This window comes from Gallinula chloropus, assembly GCF_964237585.1.
Source record: "Gallinula chloropus genome assembly, contig: HAP1_SCAFFOLD_82, whole genome shotgun sequence".
NCBI classification, from domain to species: domain Eukaryota; kingdom Metazoa; phylum Chordata; class Aves; order Gruiformes; family Rallidae; genus Gallinula; species Gallinula chloropus.
The window spans coordinates 250,657-270,473 of NW_028168416.1; positions in this window are offsets into that span (position 1 = coordinate 250,657).

A 19,817-nucleotide genomic window follows, 5' to 3' on the forward strand; every position below is an offset into this window, starting at 1 on the left:
TAAAACTAAATTACTTTTAAAACTGTAGCAGAATATAATAATGCTTTGGTAGGCCAAACTACATTTGAAATCTGCTTTTAAAGAGCTCTTAAAGAAAGCCTGAAGAATACTTCTTTCTTCCATTTTATCAGCCTAGAATCACTTCCATCAATCTCTTGGGTAAACCCAGGAATTTCCAGGAAATTTACCTGATTCCCATAATGCCAGAAGCAGAATTTACTCCAAAAGTATATGTAACTATAGATAAATCTCTTGACTGAAATTCTCTCTTTTTATTAATCCCTATGCTAGAACAAACACAATTTTGAACATATTAATCACAGTTTACTCTACAGAGAAAAAGTCAATAGGATGTTTAACTCTTGATTTATAGACAAAATTTAAGTATTTCACCTGTGGAATTCTGCACAGTCTTTTAATTAAATCTTTATTTCAGCTCTCAGTGGGCCTGATTTTCCTCCTACTAACAGCAAATTTATTAATATAACTCTCATCAATCAAATAATGGTAGGGTCTAAATAATATTAATGTAAGAGACAGCAAAATCAAGGCCATTGGCCATATTACAGCTTTGCTGCTCTGTTCAAAGCTAAACAGTGCTTACTGAAAACTTAACAGAATGCTGGACAGAGAAGGGAAGTAATTTTTTAAATTGTTTAGAGACCTGTTTTGAAGGAAAAACTGGCAAGATTATGAAAAAAAGGAAAAAAAATCCTCTCAGCAAGCAAAACCAGGCAGTAATTATAACCACAAGGACTAATCATCTTTGTCTCTTTCATATGTATTACAATCTGAAAACTAAACGGCATATTAAAGGTAAAATATTCTATTACACTCAAAAAAGTGTTGTGGGGAAAAAAGTGTACACTTTATTGATATAGTAGAAAATTTATTAGTGCTTTTTACCAGCTCTTTACTGCCTCTACCATTTACCAAGATGAAAGCCAGGACAGACTGGGAATGAGTCATTTGTACACTGTTAAACAAGCTACAAGTAGAACTGAGATTCTGCTTTGCCAGATTAGCATGAAGACTGTTGCCTTTTACTAGTAACACAAATATCATATATACTGGACTACAATATATGTCAACATCCCTGATTCCTTTCAGCACATATAAAGTAAATATGAAATTTTCATAATACAAATACATTTACATGTTTTAATCAGATGTACAGAGATTAGGCAGAGGTTTGAAAGTGACTGAAGGCATGAAAGGAGCCACAAGATAAACAGTATCTAACTTCATTAAAGAGGAAAACAAAGCAGACTTTTGCAAAATAAGAATTGCTCTACAGAAAATTATCTTGGAACTGTTAATCAATTACCTGTGATTTTTTAAAAGTAGTAACAATAGAATGAAAGAGGCAATTAAGGCATGACATACAGTAAGAATGTCTCATATGAAGGCTGAAGATAATTTTGAATTTCAAACAATGACTGAAGGATCTTCAGATATAAAACCATTTTAATAATTAACCCCCCAATATTTTAATTTTAATTATCCCAAGAATAAAGTACTGGCATTACTTATTGTTCCAATAAAGATGAACAAGACTGATGAAGAAACAGAGTATTTAATGAAGAACTGAATATAGTGAAATCTCCAGTGGGTAGGACATGTAGTTAAATAAATGTAGCAACTGTTAAGTGCCTTTCAGAAGACCTAAGGATAACATCAATTAAGAAGGATCTCTGGAAGACAAAGAAAACTGCTAAGAACAGACTGACTGATGGCAACTCACAGTTTCTGTGATTTTAAATGCAAAGCAAAGTCTGCTTCATGGTTCCCATGAATTTCCTACTACTGATTCAAATGTCTTCCCACAGCATGCTATGTATACTTCTCACAGCCACTATTTACACAGGAGTTAAACTTCGGCATTCATGCTTTCTATTTAAACAACTTAGAGTACTTCAGAGTTCAGATGAGGGCCACAAAGATGTTTAGAGGGCTGGAGTACCTCCCCTACGAAGAGAGGCTGGGGGAGCTGGGCTTGTTCAGCCTGGAGAAGAGAAGGCTGCGGGGGGACCTCATTGCAGCCTTCCAGTCCCTGAAGGGAGCATACAAACAGGAGGGGAATCAGCTTTTTAAAAGGGTAGACAATGGCAGGACAAGGGGGAATGGATTAAAACTAAAGGAGGGAAGGTTTAGATTAGATATTAGGAAACAGGCTTCCCAGAGAGGTGGTGGATGCCCCGTCCCTGGAAGTGTTCAGGGCCAGGTTGGATGGGGCCCTGGGCAACCTTGTGTAGATCCAGGCCTGGAGGTTGGTGGCCCTGCCTGTGTCAGGGGGGTTGGAACTCTGTGATCCTTGGGGTCCCTTCCAACCCAGACCATTCTATGATTCTATGATTCATTCACTGTATCAAATGGAAAAAGTAAAATTGACATAAAAAAGACAGTAGAAAACCAGTTTGGTTTCTCAGGTTAGTAGCAGCTCTCTTAACAGTCAGTAGATCCTGCTTGTTCATTATTTGATACTCTTGCCTCTAAATCTTACAGCTGTCTACAAAACTTTTTGCAATGTCCTGTAAACTATTGACCTTACTGACCCTATAGATAAGTAGCAGACATAGGTCTGCATACTATATAGGATTAGAAGTGCAGCTCCTTTAACTTTACCTTTTATGCATTATTTCATTTTTAGTTTTGTAAAGTGTCACCAAAATATTTAAGACTGCAGGTGCCTGTCTCTCTTTAAACAAAATGTTCAAATGAATTAGGTATTAAATTTCTATCAAGTTGACAAGAAAATCTTTTTACGCAAACTGTCTGATCCCTCCAAGGCATCCCAAAGCAATTCATAAAGTAGTTCAATGTTGAATCTGGCAGTGTCCATCTGCCAGTGAGAAAGACGTGAATTTAACTGTATTTTGAAACATTGGAAGGCTGGGCTCTCCTGTTTATTCGAACTCCGCTCATGTTATGCTAGAGCTCTTGGAGTCAGTGCATGCAACTTTGACATGTTTAAGGAATATAACACTGAAAAACAGACAAACCAGTACTCTGTTCCACACCATTTTCTTTATTGCAGGGATGCCAACGTTCACGTTGGCATACAGCTCTCTCATTCCTGCTAGCCAGTTCAACCACTGTTTCTACAATCAGATTTTAACTGTGCTCCAAAAGAGCTTCTGTTGTAAACATGTTAACATGGAAAGCTGACACTAAAAGCTGCTAATGAAAGTACATATATTATGAGAGATGTATAGGATAAGGACCGAGAGACTAGCTTCCTTCAATTAAAATAGGCAATTACAGGTGACAGGCATAAGTACAGCAAAGCTATGAAACACAAAACACACCTGCATTTGGCTGCGGTTTTAGTGAGCCTAATGCTTTGTTATTACCAGGGCGTGTACCTCCCAGTAGAAAGAAATCTACCCACTCATATCCTACACATGCAGTTTCAAAGAAGGTCAGACTTGACTACAGAAAATTTTGCTTTGCCAGCTGTAGGTAAAAAGAAACATTGAAAAATGTGCAAGGGTCACAACAGTTAGAAATTTTTGTGCCAAAGGCAGATCACTTTGACTTCTACATAAACCCAGCAGGTTTATATGCTGACATATAAAAAGGAAAGCTGAGGAGGGACTTTTTACAAGGGCATGTAATGACAGGATGAGGAATAATGGCTAGAAACTAGAAGAGGGTAGATTTAGACCAGACATAGGGAAGAAATTTTTCACTGTGAGACTGGTGAGGCGCTGGCACAGGTTGCTCGGGGAGGTTGTGGCTGCCCCATCCCTGGCAGTGTTCAAGGCCAGATTGGATGGGGCTTCAGGCAACCTGGTCTAGTGGAGGGTGTCCCTGCCCATGGCAGGGGTTTGGAACAAGATGATTTTGAGGTCCCTTCCAACCCAAACCATTTTACGGTTCTGTGATTCTATGACATCTGTTAATTCCCTGCAAGAAAGGAACAAGAAGGTGGCTGTGATATTTGCCATACCACGAAAACATTCCTTCTGCAGCATTCTCTAGCAGATGCCATATTTTGCTTTCTTAGTTTCACACACACAAATAATTTCACAGGCACTGAAATGCCTGTTGCAACAAAAGTAGCAACAAAGAATTAAAGTAAATCAAAGCTTTCTCAGGATGGTGGTGCAAATATAAAAATAAATTAAAATTAAACAATGATGCATTTTTATTGTATAATTTATAATAACAAAGAAGCTACTAACTCTTTAATAGATTAAAACTGTAGCATATAGATATTGGATTGAATAAAGATTAATAACAGCATCATGGTTACAAAACTGAATGGACATATGTCATTCTTGGGTTATTATGTAAACCAATTATAATGATTGAAAAGGTTTACTCTGAAGTACATTCAATTCAGACTATTTCAGATGAAAGCCAGAACATGAATGCTCTGGGTTTAGATCACTGTAGCTGGGGAAATTTTGTTGTTGTGGCTGAAGGTCTGGAGAAAGCAGAATAGCAAAAGTATTCACATGTGTGTGCTTCATAGAATGCAGACTTAAGGGAATCTGAGAAAGGCTTCCTGTCAAGATATACACTGGGGAAAATTAGTGGAAAATTGGTGAAATTTCTATTTCTCACAATATTTAGCTAATCAGCATTGAAATCTTCCTTGTACCAAAAAGGCACAAAGAAGCTCATGAAGAAGTATCATGGGTAGCCATTTCTCTGTAAACTGGGATTTTTAGTAGGCAGAGCTAAGGAAGAAAGAATGACAGTGATCATTCTATGTGTTTCCTCATTATGATGCATTATCATCTAAACAAAACATTCTTGTTCAAGACTCTACCAAACCATTACTTAATTCTTTCATGAGTGTATTTATATAATAAAGGCAATGAAATATTAATTTTTAATCTATTGATTTTTTTGTGTTCAAAAAATTGTAGTGATGAAAGGAGCTTTAAATTTATAATATAGGTAAATTTTAATTTTTAGTTGTTTTTCATATTTTATTTAGTTCTATCTTTAAATTTATTAATTTTACTTCATATTCAGCTCTATTTAATTAATAGGGTGAAGAGAGAAAACTCTGAAAAATGTCCACTTGCCAAATGGTTACACTCCCACTTAACGTATGTTTTCTCATTAAAAAAGGCGTTTTTGTCTTCTTTTCCTTATATTTCCTCAAGTCCCTGCTTATATGACTATTAATATATTATATTTTCAAATAAAAACCAAGTAGAAGACTAGACATAAAAAAAGCCAGTGATTCATTTTGAGATGTACCAGTGTATCAACCCTGTTGATGAAAACTGAAATATCTCCACCATGTTATTAAGAAAAAACAGTAACCACAGCCCATCAAATGCAAATAAGGCTTCCCTTTTTCTGGCTAAGAAATTAGATTGCCATAGAGGTTACTTCAAATTGGGTTTTTTTAAATGTGAATCTAGATCCATTTGCAAGAAAACCTGTATTTTTCAGCATATGATTATGTCATGGCTTATTGAGAAAAAGGGTTAATTGACATGCTTAACACTGTATTGGCTGTAGCTCATCCAGAAATACCCATAAGGAATCTAGACAAAAAGTACAATTTATTAAATTTGAAGTAATTTTTATAAACTAATATTAAAAGGCTGATCAGCTGACACCAACACACATCCTTTATTCCAAAAGAAACCTAATGTCATACCTTTTACCCAGTATCTTCCAAAACCTCCTTAGGCACTGAAAGCTCTGATACTTCTCCAGCATGACTCTACAGCAAACTTAGAGAATGCTACAGTATTTTTCATGCCAGCCTTGTGGTTAAAACAACCAGATTATTTTCTTTATTTTTTATGAGACCTTTCTAATTATTAGGAAGTAACAGAAGCAGCCTAATTATTAGGCTACTCTCAAGAAGGGAGAACCTTCCCCTTTTGAAGCCAAATATTTTTGCAGATAAGACTGCAAGAGAGATGAAAGAAGGAAAATAAGAAGCAATTCTGCCTCATAAATAAGTGGTGATGTGCTTTCTCTTTTTAATGACAGAATAAGAATATATAAGTCTTTTTTTATTATAACAACTGATATAATACTCTTCTCCCTCTTAATAAAATAGTAGATAAGTTAATATAACTGCAATTTAAAATTTAAAGTTGCTCTGATTTTTGGGTCCATGATGTTTTCAGACAACAGCAACAGAAATGATACCAATTAAAAAAACCAAAACTACACACTTACCTGATGAGATGTCTATTCGGTTCTTCTTCACTTGGGTGACATTGATATGGACACTGACTTTGCCCTCACTTATGTCGATCTCAACATTCCCCAGGTCATCTGCAAAGTTGCTGAAGACAAGAAGTCCATTGGGGTTCCATGTTCGGAAAAGGAAACTGACTGAAAACAGATCCTGGCTTGGACGACCAGGGACCTCAAATTAACTGGTGGCATTGAAAAAGACAGGCACTGTATGTGGCTCCACACAAGAAAAACTTAAATTTCCCTACGTAAAACACACACACACACACACACACAAAAAAAAGAAAAAAAAAGAAAAGAAAAGCAAAAACATAAGCAAAATTGTAAGATTACACTAAATTCATAGTTACCTATAGAAAAGTATTCTAAGTTTCATTGAACCTAGAGACTACTGTGATCAATGTAACTGGCATGTACATATGTTATTAGTATTATCATTATTGTTACTATTAGAAAATTGTTGCTGATGCCTCTGTTTAGTCTAGCAGTGGTCCCATTATATCTTGTACAGTACATACACACAATAGAGGCAGTCTTTGCCCTGAAGAATTATGGTCTAACTGTGATAAAGGCCAGAAGAAAACAATATTTCCAGTGCAAAGATAAAGAATCACAGAGAAAGTTAGGCTTGTTTGTGGTCACCAAAGAAGCCTGTAACAGAAGAGTAATTCCACCTTTTATAAAAATGAAATATAGCTTTCCAAATACCCTTATACCAATGTGTCAATCAATATAATACATGAGGTTGTGAAAGAAGGATGTACAATACTTTGTGAAGACCTAGTTTCTCTGGTGTGTTTCCTACTGGATAATACTAGATAAACTAATACTTCATTTCATGAAGCAAAAGGATTTGGAGTAGTGCATCATGAACAATGCCTAATATTTGTAGTCAATAATTTTCTCTGTAAAGGAAATTGCAGTTTTCATTCAGTAAAATCTTATTCTTTGGAACAGTAACAAAAACCCAGTCAACTTTATTGATTTACAAGGCTTTAAAATGTATTTGTAAACAAGACTAGAATTAGGGACATGAATTTTTCACTGTGGTTCTCATGTCATTTCTCATGAAAGACCACAATGGTAGGATGTATTAGCATTATTTTCCTTAGAAATAATAAATAATTTGTAGCAATGTTTGTCCAGAATTTTGCATCAATGCATCAATCAATCCTCTGCTGAAGGATTCCTCTAACATATGGTAACTTGGATTGTGTTCTGTGGTTGAGTTTTCACCATGGCAGATGGATAGTCTGTGGCAACGTCAGTTCAGTTAAGGAAGGAAGAATTTTTTTCTTTTGCAGTATGGATATTATTACAAAAATTAAAACACCATTACCTTGTTTATTTATTTGTACACTAAAAAATGTTAAGGATTGAACAACATTTTTGAAGGTACTTAGATATTTAGCGATAAGATTCACCTAATTGTGTTCAGAAATCCAACAGGAGTCAGTCATCATCTCTATCAAAAAATATTTTTAAATTCCACAGTACTGACTTCCTGTTATAATCTTTTACATCATGTATTTTTCTGTTCATAGAGTATAAATGCATCTAAAAGTTCATCTTGAGCAAAGTTAGAGAATTTGGAAGCAATATAGGAGCTTAATGTCTGAAAATACATGGAAGAAAAGTCCAAAGCAAATTTTTTCTTTTTTTTAGAATTATTTTAAATTGGAGGGGGCCTAGATGACATCAATAAGAGGGAAGATTTAGCACTCACTTACCAATGTACAAACTGACATTTTAAAAGAACAACACATCAGAAAATTGCTGATCTATGTCATAGCAAGATACCTGTGTGGCATTCAGTTACTTATATATCATTTCCATATCAAAACTAAATGAATATAAATAATAGCTTATTGAGCAGAGAGATCAGTTCTTAATTACTTTGCATAACCATCTCTTTTTTTCTAGTGTCAGAAGTTACACTGCCACGCACTCTACCTAAAAGCCAGTAGAACTGGTATCAACTAGGTTGGCAGCTTCCATCAGCAATTGACACACTGTCTGGAACACAGTCTGGAACTAGAGATGAGATTTCATTATGCTGACCTCCTAAAAGAGTTTTTCCTATCTTTATGAGAAAATCTCACCATTATGAAGCATGTTCTTCTCATACACCCACATAGCATGGATAACAAATAATTTCCAAGGATTTAGTTAAATAACTAGTTAAAACAGCTTTTAAATTACAATGGGAATGAGAAAACATAACAACTACTTTCTGAGATAAGGACTGCTCCTTACCTCCTTAGCTGCTAAACTGTTTGTTTATTCTGGGAATTTTTGGCCTAAAAGTTGCCTAGAAATTTTAATTTTAAGTTTTCAGCTAATTAAGCATTAAATCAAAATAGTTAACTCATTTGTTAGAATAGTTTGGGTTTGAACATTTCCAAGTGTGCTACAAAATACATTTGGTTAAACTAAAAATTTTACAAACAGAAAAATAGCTGGAGAGGGGCTGAAATACCCTTTGTTAACCTTTGCTAACCTTTGCTAACAATCTCAGTGTAATAGTCACCCCATGGATTAGAAAACAACTTCTGTTACAAAGTTAAGGCAGCCCTGTGCAGACACAGAGGGCAACAGCATTTTATAAGAGCTGACATCTCACAGTTCAGCTACAGATACCTATTAAGTAGCGCTCAGAAAGCATTTTGTGAGACATTTTTAAGAATTTCCTTTGTTGCCTTGATAGCATGAAGACCTAACAACTTCCTCATAACAAGGAGGTTTTCATATCCAGTTACCACGCTTGTGTCTTCCTGATGCATTAATACTTGCATGCACAACACCTATTAATGTAAATGGCACCAAATGCATTCAAATCCTTTTTCACATCAGTGAATGCATTTATGGTGAACATCCTAACTGCATAAAACATTTCTTGAGAAAGTAGAATATAATTCTGAGTTCTCTGCTGGTGGGCATTTTCCCTACTGAGCTATTCAGATTAATCTGAACGGGATTATCGATTCTCTCTATGACTGTAATTCACAAAACAGCTCCTCTTTTAAGTAAAGTTTAGCTGATATAGATTGCTCACTAGGTTCTAGGTCAAGAGTTAAAGCTAATCTGCAGCTTTTCTCTATAATAGCATCCCTGTTTTTCAAAGAAAAAGAGACTTTTTTTTTTCCCTGTAGATTCAGTGACATGCTGAATAGCTCTCTGGGCAATGACATGTGGGAGTCAAAACACACTGTGCATTTATACTGAAACTGTTAGTTTTATCAGAGATTTTCTCATAGTACATTGGGAAGGAAGTGGTGAAAACATCTTAATTTGGATATCCTCAGCTTTTTTTTTCATGATTGTGAATCTGTGTTGCAAATTAGCTTCCTTCTATTCTAATAAATCAATTTTGTCTACCCACATTTAGATGTTATCTCTTGTGAATACAGTACTGGGTCTTAAAAACTTTCCTTATTAATAGAGCTACCCAAAGCTTCCAAAAGAGGTAATGAGTTTATCAGGTTTACAATACCTGTTAAATCAAGATGGATCATATAGGCTACATTAATAAGAACAATAGTAACTGCTTAAGACCATCTGACTCATTCTCCCAGAGCAGTTGTCATCCTATATATCACAAAGGACTGCAAAACTTTTCTCCCTTTATTCTTACCCTTTAAATCTAAAATAAATACAGAATTAAAGTCACTGTTGGACTTTATTTAAATTTAAAATACTTCCAAATTCTTTAATATCTTAACTCTTCCATAAATTAAAGAGATTCTTGGTGGTGCTTTTTGATCATAACACCTATGTATGTGAAATCTTTTTTTTTTTAATTTTAATTTAATTCAGAGACAACTTAATATTATTATTTCATCATCATCTTTTATTCTTCTGGCCTCTTCATTCTGAAAAATTTACTTGCCAACTACTTTTCACTGTATAACTTCTGAAATTAACTATCTGTATCTAAGAATATTTTTACTAAAAGTCTCACACCTTTTTAATATCCCATCTTTCCTCTGGTTTTTTCCACCCTATATGATACTTCTCATCACCATAGTGATTACTTTGCTCGTGTTCCACTTCATTACATTTTGTTTGGTTTGCCACTTCAAATAATACACTGTTTAGGGCAGGGTGTGCCTACTGGGTTTTTACAGAATATCCTACAACAGAGTTTTGATCCTTGTTGGATTGCTTAAGTATCATCATCATATACATGATTAAGAACAATAGTAGACTCAACGAAGTCTATTTTTCATTGATAAATCAGACTAAAAAAAAAAAGGTTTTATAAGAAACATAACATAAAAATCCATTTAGATTTACTTAGAATAAAATTGAATTTGCTTTTGAAGAGCTGGTGCTATTTAAGTAAATCTACTGAAAACAAAGGTCATTTCTATTTTTATAGTCTTTCTCAGAATTGGAACTCAACAGAACCTTCAAATTAAAAAGGCATGCCATAGCCTCCTGATGAAGCACTAGCACTGCCAAAGCTTCCTGTCTGGCTTTTATGAGAAGGGAAGGCAAGGCAAGGCAAGGCAAGGCACAGAAGAAGATGTTACTCTCAGAAATAAGACCACCCTAGTTCAATTTTGAGTCTTTATTCAGAAGCAACAGCATGGAAGTTCAGAGGTGAGGTTGTATTTTAAAGGCTTATGTTTCAGGTAAATAGATTACTTCTGAACTTTGTTTGAAAGCAGGAAAGGATGGTGGAGGGAGGGAGGGAGGGAGGGAGGGAGGGAGGGAGGGAGGAAGGAAGGAAGGAAGGAAGGAAGGAAGGAAGGAAGGAAGGAAGGAAGGAAGGAAGGAAGGAAGGAAGGAAGGAAGGAAGGAAGGAAGGAAGGAAGGAAGGAAGGAAGGAAGGAAGGAAGGAAGGAAGGAAGGAAGGAAGGAAGGAAGGAAGGAAGGAAGGAAGGAAGGAAGGAAGGAAGGAAGGAAGGAAGGAAGGAAGGAAGGAAGGAAGGAAGGAAGGAAGTATCTTATTACAGAGACTTTACAGGCCTGCTAGCTATGCCACATTTTTGAAAGGATAGGATTTGCACTACAAAATCTCTTAAGTAACACTTGTGTTCAGGAAGAGGCTTTAAGAATATGTCTTATTCTCTTGCAGTGGACTCAATTGTGCAAAATGGAAAAATGGCTCTTGTTCAAAGATCCTTTTCTTAATCAGGTGTCAATCTTTGAAAATCATGCCTACATTTCAAGCTTAAAATGCACTGCCAGAAGGAAATCACAGGCAATTTCAGGAAAAAAAAAAGTCAAAGATTCAGGAATTCATGTGACTGGGTGGCAAAAATTCTAAAAGTGGAGTCTTCTTCTACAGCATATATTTATACACGTCCTGCCTTTTGTCTTTGACAGTACTGAAGAAATTAATGGCTAGAGAAGTTCCCAAATGTCAGGCTGTACTACTGAATTTGTATAGGCAAATACTTCATATTCAAAAGTATCCTTTGTATACATTGACCATTTAGCCATTTTTTTAATATAATTCTATGGAACTTAGTAATTCCTATCCAAAGAGTAATCAAATGGCCATCAATCCTTTGAACTTCTTCAGCAGTGCATATGTAAATCTTTATTGCATAAAGAGAAAAGCAATAGTGGAACTATACATATTGCTAGCAGGACTTTGTGAAGGCTGTAAACTTGTACAGAAGAAAGACTTGAACAACTTATTCATAACATCTCAAATTCATGGCAATAATACATTTATTTTCTACTCACATTGCCTTTCTATGCCAGAAAGCAATTTTAGGAACATTTAGAGCCTTAAAAATACAGTAATTAAAGTACATTCGTTCTTAATCACCCTTCCCATAAAACTGCAAGTTTGAACATGAAAGCAACTATGAATGCTTAAGCAAGAGAAAAAATAGAATAAAATGTTAATAAGCTCTGTAATGTTAATAAACTAAATAATGATTTTCAAGTCTAATATCTTGAGGCTTTTCAGAGCTACCAGAAATGCCTGTAGAAGCATTCCTTTCCAATGACTTTTGAACTCCAGCAATCCAACTAGCTCTGCAGGGATGGAAGATACAAGAATTTAAAGCCATGAGAAAGCTGCAATTGATTTAATAACAAATCTTGTCTGCATTGGTTTTGGACTCCTGTAATTTGGGAGGAGAGGGAAGAAGTACTAATTGGTTCTGCTGATTTTCTTTTAGAAAGTAGTTATCTGATACTGAAGGTTAATTTTGGAAAGGTGGAATGGGACCCAGAAATTAAAAGCACAGACATATTAATAAAAAAGTCACAAATGTACATACAATAAAATCTTTGGGTATGTGATAAAATTTGTTTTGTGCTTTATATCATTCTAGTAGGAATCAAGGACATGAGCAATACACTCACAATTCCTTTAGTCTCCTTTAGGAGAAGCAGAAGTTTCAGAGAACTATTAAATTATGCTCTTACCACATTAGAAGGTTCCAGTTTCTTCCTCTTGGCAAGGTCAGTGATATTATTGCCATTGTAGTTGATGCTCTCCATGCACCCTTTGAAATTTTTCCTACTGTTAGAACTTGGCTTCCCAGAAAAAGGCATGCCTCCAAAGGTTATCTTTGAATGAAACAGAAAATGGTAGATAGTTGACAGAAGGGCTAAGAATATTAAACAAATTTGCTGTTGATGTATTTGTTTTCTGTGAGTACTCAAACATGGCGAATGTGATGGCTATCATGCTTGCCAGAAAAAAAGGAATATCAAACAAACACTGCAAAAGAAAAAAAAAAACAAACAAAAAAAACCAAAAAAAACCCCACTGTAATGAATTTGTGTTTTCAAGTATTTATGGTATTAAATCTTATGGGTTATTACAATTGTGGAGATAGTGAGCATATTTCAAACAAAGAAACTTGCCTAAATGCCCATACCCCTATTTTTCCAAAGAAGAGTAGATAGGAAATTGGCCTCTGATTTGAGTAATCCTGTCAGCTCTGTATCATGTGTTTTCTTTAGTGCTCATATTGCTACTTTATCCAGCAAAACTTTAGAGAGTCACATAGTTAAAGATGCTATGCCATGTTAGACAGGACCACCTTCCACTACTGATAAGATTTTATTATGTAGCTAGAGTTACCACATCTTAGCAGAACAAATCATATCTATAGAGAAGATGAAGACAAAGACACAACCATCAAGGTCAAAGAGGAATTGTTTTTCTCTTAATGCTGAATTTCACTACCCTAAGCCACTCAGTTATCCAGAATCTCTAGTGTTAAAACCAGGAGAAAACCAAATATTTTACAAACTAAAAATGTACATTTTTTATGAAGTCTCTCTCTGTAATTCCATAGAGACTATACAGGTCTCTACCACATCAAGGTCTTTTCTAAAACATTTGGTAGTGAATAAATGCTACTGGTTTCAGGTCGGATAGAGTTAATTTCTTTTCCAGTAGCGGGTGGAATGCAGTGTATGGGAGTTAGGATGGGAGCAGTGCTGAGAGCACCCTGATGTTCCCAAGCAGTCAAGAACTTTTTAGTTGTTCATATTTCCCTGCTAACGAGAAGATGGGGGGTGCCCAGGATGCTGAGAGGGGACACAGCCGGGACAGGTGACTCAAACTGGCCAAAGAGGGTATTCCATACCAATTATTTCATGCTCAGCATAAAGGGGGGCTAGTGGATGGGGGAGGGCAAGGCTCCAGGGCGTGCAGTTTTGGGGACGGTCCTGCTCCGGGACAGCTCTGAGCTGTATGGCCTGAGTTGTGTGGATCAGTGAGAAACTGAATTGTGTATCACCAGTTTAATATATTTTTTTTTTGCTGTAAAAGTCCTATTACTATTATTTCTCTCTCTCCTGTCCTAGTAAACGATCCTTACCCCAACCCACGAGGTTTTCCTTGGGGTTTTTTTTTCCATTCTTTCCTTCCCTCCGCCCCCTCCCCCCTCCACACACAAAGCAAGTGGCTGTGTGGTGCCCAGCTCCCAGCTGGGGGCAGAACCACAACAGCTACATTTTTAATTAGTATTTTCCAGCCCAAATATGAAGAATAAGGGACTCACGAGATGAATCCCTGCAACTGAAGTTAAGTATTTATATCCAATAGATGGTGGCATAAATAAAAAAAGATGATGGCTTTGCTTCCCTGACCCACAAATGCTCACAAAAATCTCTATTTGTAGTCTGCTGCTGAGACTTGGTATGACCAAGCTTTTAAATGTCATTCATTGTTAATTCCATTTGTTATTACTGCATGCGGGAAAACACAGATCTAGGGACACATTTTTCCATTTTAAAAGTGTGTAAGATATCACTTTCTATCCCTAAGAGGAGCTTTTGTCTTGGCATATATACTTGGCTTTGGCTAAAGCTATACAGATGAAAACTAAAATATAAATAGCACATGCCTGCTACGTAAAACCATTTTGTGGACACATCCACAGGTATTATAAAATACTATGACTTGACTTTAGAGAAGATAACAGCACTTTGCATGAGCTGAAGAATGTGGCTGTAGTATTTCAATGGTTACCAAACATTATTTTGTATTTTATAGTCATGTGTTTATATAAGGGAAAATGGAAAGGAAAGCATTTTGAAAAAAAGAAGAAAAATTGCAAAAATACATAGAATCATAGAACATCCTGAGTTGGAAGGGATCATCAAATCCAACTCCTGGCTCCACACAGGGCCAGCCAAGTTAGAGCATGTGACTAAGTGCATCATCCAGATGCTTCTTGAATTCAGTCAAGCTGGGTGCTGTGACCACTTCTGTGTTCCAGTTCCTGACCACCCTCTCAGTGAAGAATCTCTTCCTAATATCCAGCATAAACCTCCCCTGTTGCAGCTTCTTACCTTTCTCTCACCTTCTATCACTGGTCACCAAAGAGGGGAGACTGGCACCTGCCTCTTCCTTCCCCTCATCAGGAAGCCATAGACCATGATGAGGCCTCCCTTCAGCCTCCTTTTCTCCAGACTGAACAAACCAAGGTACTTCAGCCCCTCCTCATAAGTCTTCCTCTCCAGACCCTTCACCATCCTTGTTGCCCTCCTCTGGACACTCTCTAATATTTTTATGTCCCTCTCGTGCTGTGGTGCCCAAAACTGCACACAGTACTCAAGGTGAGGCCACACCAGCACAGAGGGACTACAGGATTTTTCAATTTATCTTGAAAATGTGATCAGAACTAATGTTTATTCCTCTTTCGTGCGTACTTAACTTTTCTGAAAGAGATTTACCTAGAAACTATTTTTTCTGTGAAAAGTAGTTTTGATTCAGTTTTATCCACTGCTTAATTTATCCCAAGGGTAGAACATTTAAATTTGGTCTGTGATGTTTAACTCCAAAACCAGTGAGCTAACTGAGTAAAAAGGAAGAAGTTTAAGACTCTTGCATTTATCTGAACCACAAAACCACGTAGCTCATTCTCAGTGGTGTCCACAACAGGTATGTGTTACGCAACCACCTATCTATCTTTGTCTTGGCTCCTGTAATACTGCACAGTATTTTTACCATTTCCAGCAACTTGGGCACCTGATGCAACAGATATTCAATGTGTGCACATCTTGTGCAGGTACTTATCTTCTCACCAGGAAAGAGGGCTGGGCATTCATTGCAACCCACTCCCTATACTTGTATTCCAAGTACTTTCTCATTATCACTACTAATAAAGAAGGTGTCCATAAAGAGTTCTTGGAATATAAGTAAATATCTGATTTAGTAACATTTACAATCAAAAATATTTTTTCAAACATTCATATCATATTCTTGATCAAAATATTTTCATTACAAACATCAATACAAAAGTTATTTCAAACTTTTCTGCATGACATCATTTTGATTCCCTCTCACTGTTTTATAAATTGCAAGGATGGAAATACTTGGTTTTGGTTCAGCTAATGACATTAATTGTCACTAGAAACAGTAAAGAGTGCACGAAAATCTTTATAGAAAGTTTGTAATAACCAATATGCTGAAGTTCATGTAAAAATTTAGAGGAACGCGCCCATAGTATCAGAAGCCAGAGTGTAATTAAACAACAAATCCACACTTAATTACTACCAACACTTGTCTACATTAACCTGACTGATCAAACAGAAGTTTTCTTAGAACATTCCTCTTCATTGCTTGTTTTAAAAAATAAGTTATTTATGAAAATACAAGAAAGTACCTGCCTATATAAAACAAGAAAGATCGCGATCAATATTAGTAGTTTCTAATTTTCTAAAAATTAATACTAATTAACACCACAGAATAAGGCTTTCTGATTTAAGTCCAAAATTGTCACCTGAATGGAATTACGGATGCCATGATATTTTTTTTTTATAATCTACCTCATGCTTACTGTAGCTGCTATTAGAGATTTTAAAAGTAGCGTATGCTTATCTTGCTGAATAACATAGATCTTCCATTTTAAAACAAAAGGGAGAGATGACTCTTACAGCATATGAGATCTGGTAGACTAATGATCAGAAACAATTTATACTGAAGAGAGAACAGGGTTGGAAAGAAAATTTCAGGAAATGCAGTAAAAATAATTAAAACAAATGTACAAAAATGTACCAAACCATCTTATATTATTTTAGTTTTATCTTCTTATTAGACTTATTTTTATCAAGTAAAAGTTTTCACTGTCTACCTCATAATCCAGGTCCAAGTAATCAAATTCTCCATTGGTTCTGAAGTGCTGCATATGTCTGTCCAGGGTAAGATTGATGTTTCTCCCGTGGCGCTCTATGATGATGGAGTGCCAGTGGTGATCGTCTAAGAGGCTGCCTGTCATCACAGATGTGTGGCCATAAATAGAGCCAAGCTGGTTGCTGCCTAAGATGAAAATAGAAATAATAGCACCTCATGCCAATTAGTCAAACATTTTCTTCTTGTTTTGTCAATATTTCACCAGAATCATACCAGACACAATATAATCTGGAGGAAGTTGGTCTGCTATGAAGCTAAGACTTGCCAATTGCAGGGTTACTGCCATAAATGCAAATAGCTAGATCGAATATGGAAAGGATCTGATCAGTGAACTGTATAAAGAATTGTAGTTATTTGGAGGCAAACCCCAGAAGCAGTATCTATTTTCGGCTGTAAAGTTGTTTTCAAACTAGGGGTTTTCTGTATATTCATCTCTACACTACAGAAATGAAAAACTGTCACCTTTGGGCCAGGTCCTAAGATACTCTGGAACTGTACTGATTTAGAACTCTAGAGGAGGACATGGTGCCCCATAATGCACTTCTGTAACAAATCCCCTTTGCAGTCGGGTAACAGCAAACACTTAAATCTACACTTAGATTCTGCCAGGGTACATATCCAGTGAGAGTATAGGAAAAAAAGTTCGATGCAGTCTAAGCTAACAGCAGCAAAAAATGTCTTCTGCTAACATAATTTCAGGCTTTCCTTCTGCTTTCCTCCTTTCTTATTCTGGAAGTTAAACGACTAGCAAGAGTACAGTCTTGCAGTTCTCTGCTGTGTTTTCCTGGGGCTTTTGCCAGTGCAGCTATGCTAGTCAGAGATCACATCTCATTTCAATCTGACTGACGTAGCTAAACCAGCAAAGGTTGATAGCGTGGATCTCAGCTGAAGCAGCAAATGACTAATTCAGCAGTAAGTTTATAAAATTGTGGCACTACCCAATAACTCAGTGCAATCTTCCATGTTCTGAATAAATGAAGACCTAAAGTATTTTTGGAGCTGAGAATTTCCTACAATCCTGCAACTCTGACATTTAAGGCTTGTGCATGTTGATTACAAATTCTGACAAATCACACATCCATAGCTTCAGACTCTACGTCCCTACAAATGACCATACTGCCTTTTTGCTGAAGGCCGCTCATCATTTAATTGCTGTTCACTGAAAAATAAACAAACAAAAATCCCACGCCTATCCATATGCCTCAGTGTCTTCAGTGCAAAGTGAAATCCAGTGCAAAACGAAACCTAAATCCATCCCTGCCCCCTCATTCTCCTCCTCACTGCCCCTTGAAACTATCACTGGATTTTACCAGTCTAATGAACATCCATTTCCACTGACTGGTGCAAAGACAATGTTGACAGTGAGTGGAAGAGTAACACCATAAACCATTACTTCTGTTTATTAAGTGAGTGTCTCTCTCAGACCCTATTCCTGTTTATTAGCCCAGGGATTTAAGAACATCTCTGCCACATATATGGGTAGCAGATATTATATGTTCCGTATATGGAAGTTATAACACAGACTTAACTGAAGAATATGGAGAAACTGGAAATGAATGGGTTAGTATTGCAATTAAATTTGTTAAAAATAGATAACTGCTATAGGAAGATGCGCTTCCCTCCTACTCATCCACTCATGTTGATCTTTAGAAAAAGAGCAGGAGAAAACGCTAGTGGAAATAATTACTACTCAATGAAGAGAATAATTGACTCTTCGCTATTCTGTAAGAGAACTAAGCAAAGTTACATAAAATCTTTTTCTAAAACTCTTTTGTTTGAAATGAAAATAACCAACCCTGAAACCACATAAATGTGGGAGTTTTCATCATAAATGTATTTTATAAATCAGGTCACTCATGAGTCTGTAGTCTTTCAGTGGGAGAGAGAAAGGAGGCTGTAACTAGAGTAACATATACAGGACTGTATTGCCTAATAAACAGGCATATCTATTCTTTCCTAGCCCTACTTCTCAGATTCCAGAAAGGCTGCTGAGCCTCAAATTTATATGGCCTGTAGCTTCCTAGATTGATAACTTTTTTGCTAAGGATGACCTTTATTCTATTCCTCCAGCACTGATGACCACATCCTTCTCTCACACAAAGCCACAGCTGAGGCCAAATACAATTCTTGCAATGCGGGCTTGCTTCTGTTTTATTTTGGTTTGGTTTGGTTTGTGGGGTTTTTTGGGTTTTTTTTTTGTGGCAAGTTTCTAATGACAATATATGCCTGATCTTGTTTTTCTGTATGATATTATTTTCATGGTACCTCACAGAAACTAAAAAGGAAGAAATGGAACAGGAAAAAAAATAATAAATGAATAAACCCAAACATAGAAAGGGAATGAACATTTTTGCCAAATTATCTGACTAAATGATGTGGCCTATCATGTCACTGGGGGAAAAAGGTTGTAAAATTTGACCTAATTTTTTGGGGGGGCGAGACTTAAAAAGTACATAAAATCAAACAATCAAAGCATACCTAAATTTAAATTTAGAACAAGTTTGGCTTTCTTCAGTTTCAAGGTGATATAGTCTCCTTGCTGTCCTTCTCCATGAAAGATTACACCTTCACTTTCAGAGGTTTTAAATTTCAGAGAGATGACATCTTTCAATGTTTTCATTTTCTTGTTCCTGAATCTGTATGGTAACACTACATGGCCATCAAAATTTATAACATCAGCCCCTAAAGGAAAAAACAAATAACATTGTTGATGAGTGATTATGTATTCCTGTGGCCACTAGAAAAACAGACATGCCATATGTAGATTGGACCTGAACAGAATAAAAAATGTGCAAGTGTGATAGGCATTGTAAATACATTTTCTCTTTACCATAATTTAATACTATAAAAATTAGGAACTAGGAAGGATATAAATTTAATATATGTGTCATAAAAAAGATTTGGCAGTGCAAATACTGCAACTGTACTCAATGCCATCCTGGTTTGTTTTTTTTTTTTCTTAAATATAATTAGTGTCATGTACATTTTCCTAAATCTAATTGAAAATGAAATA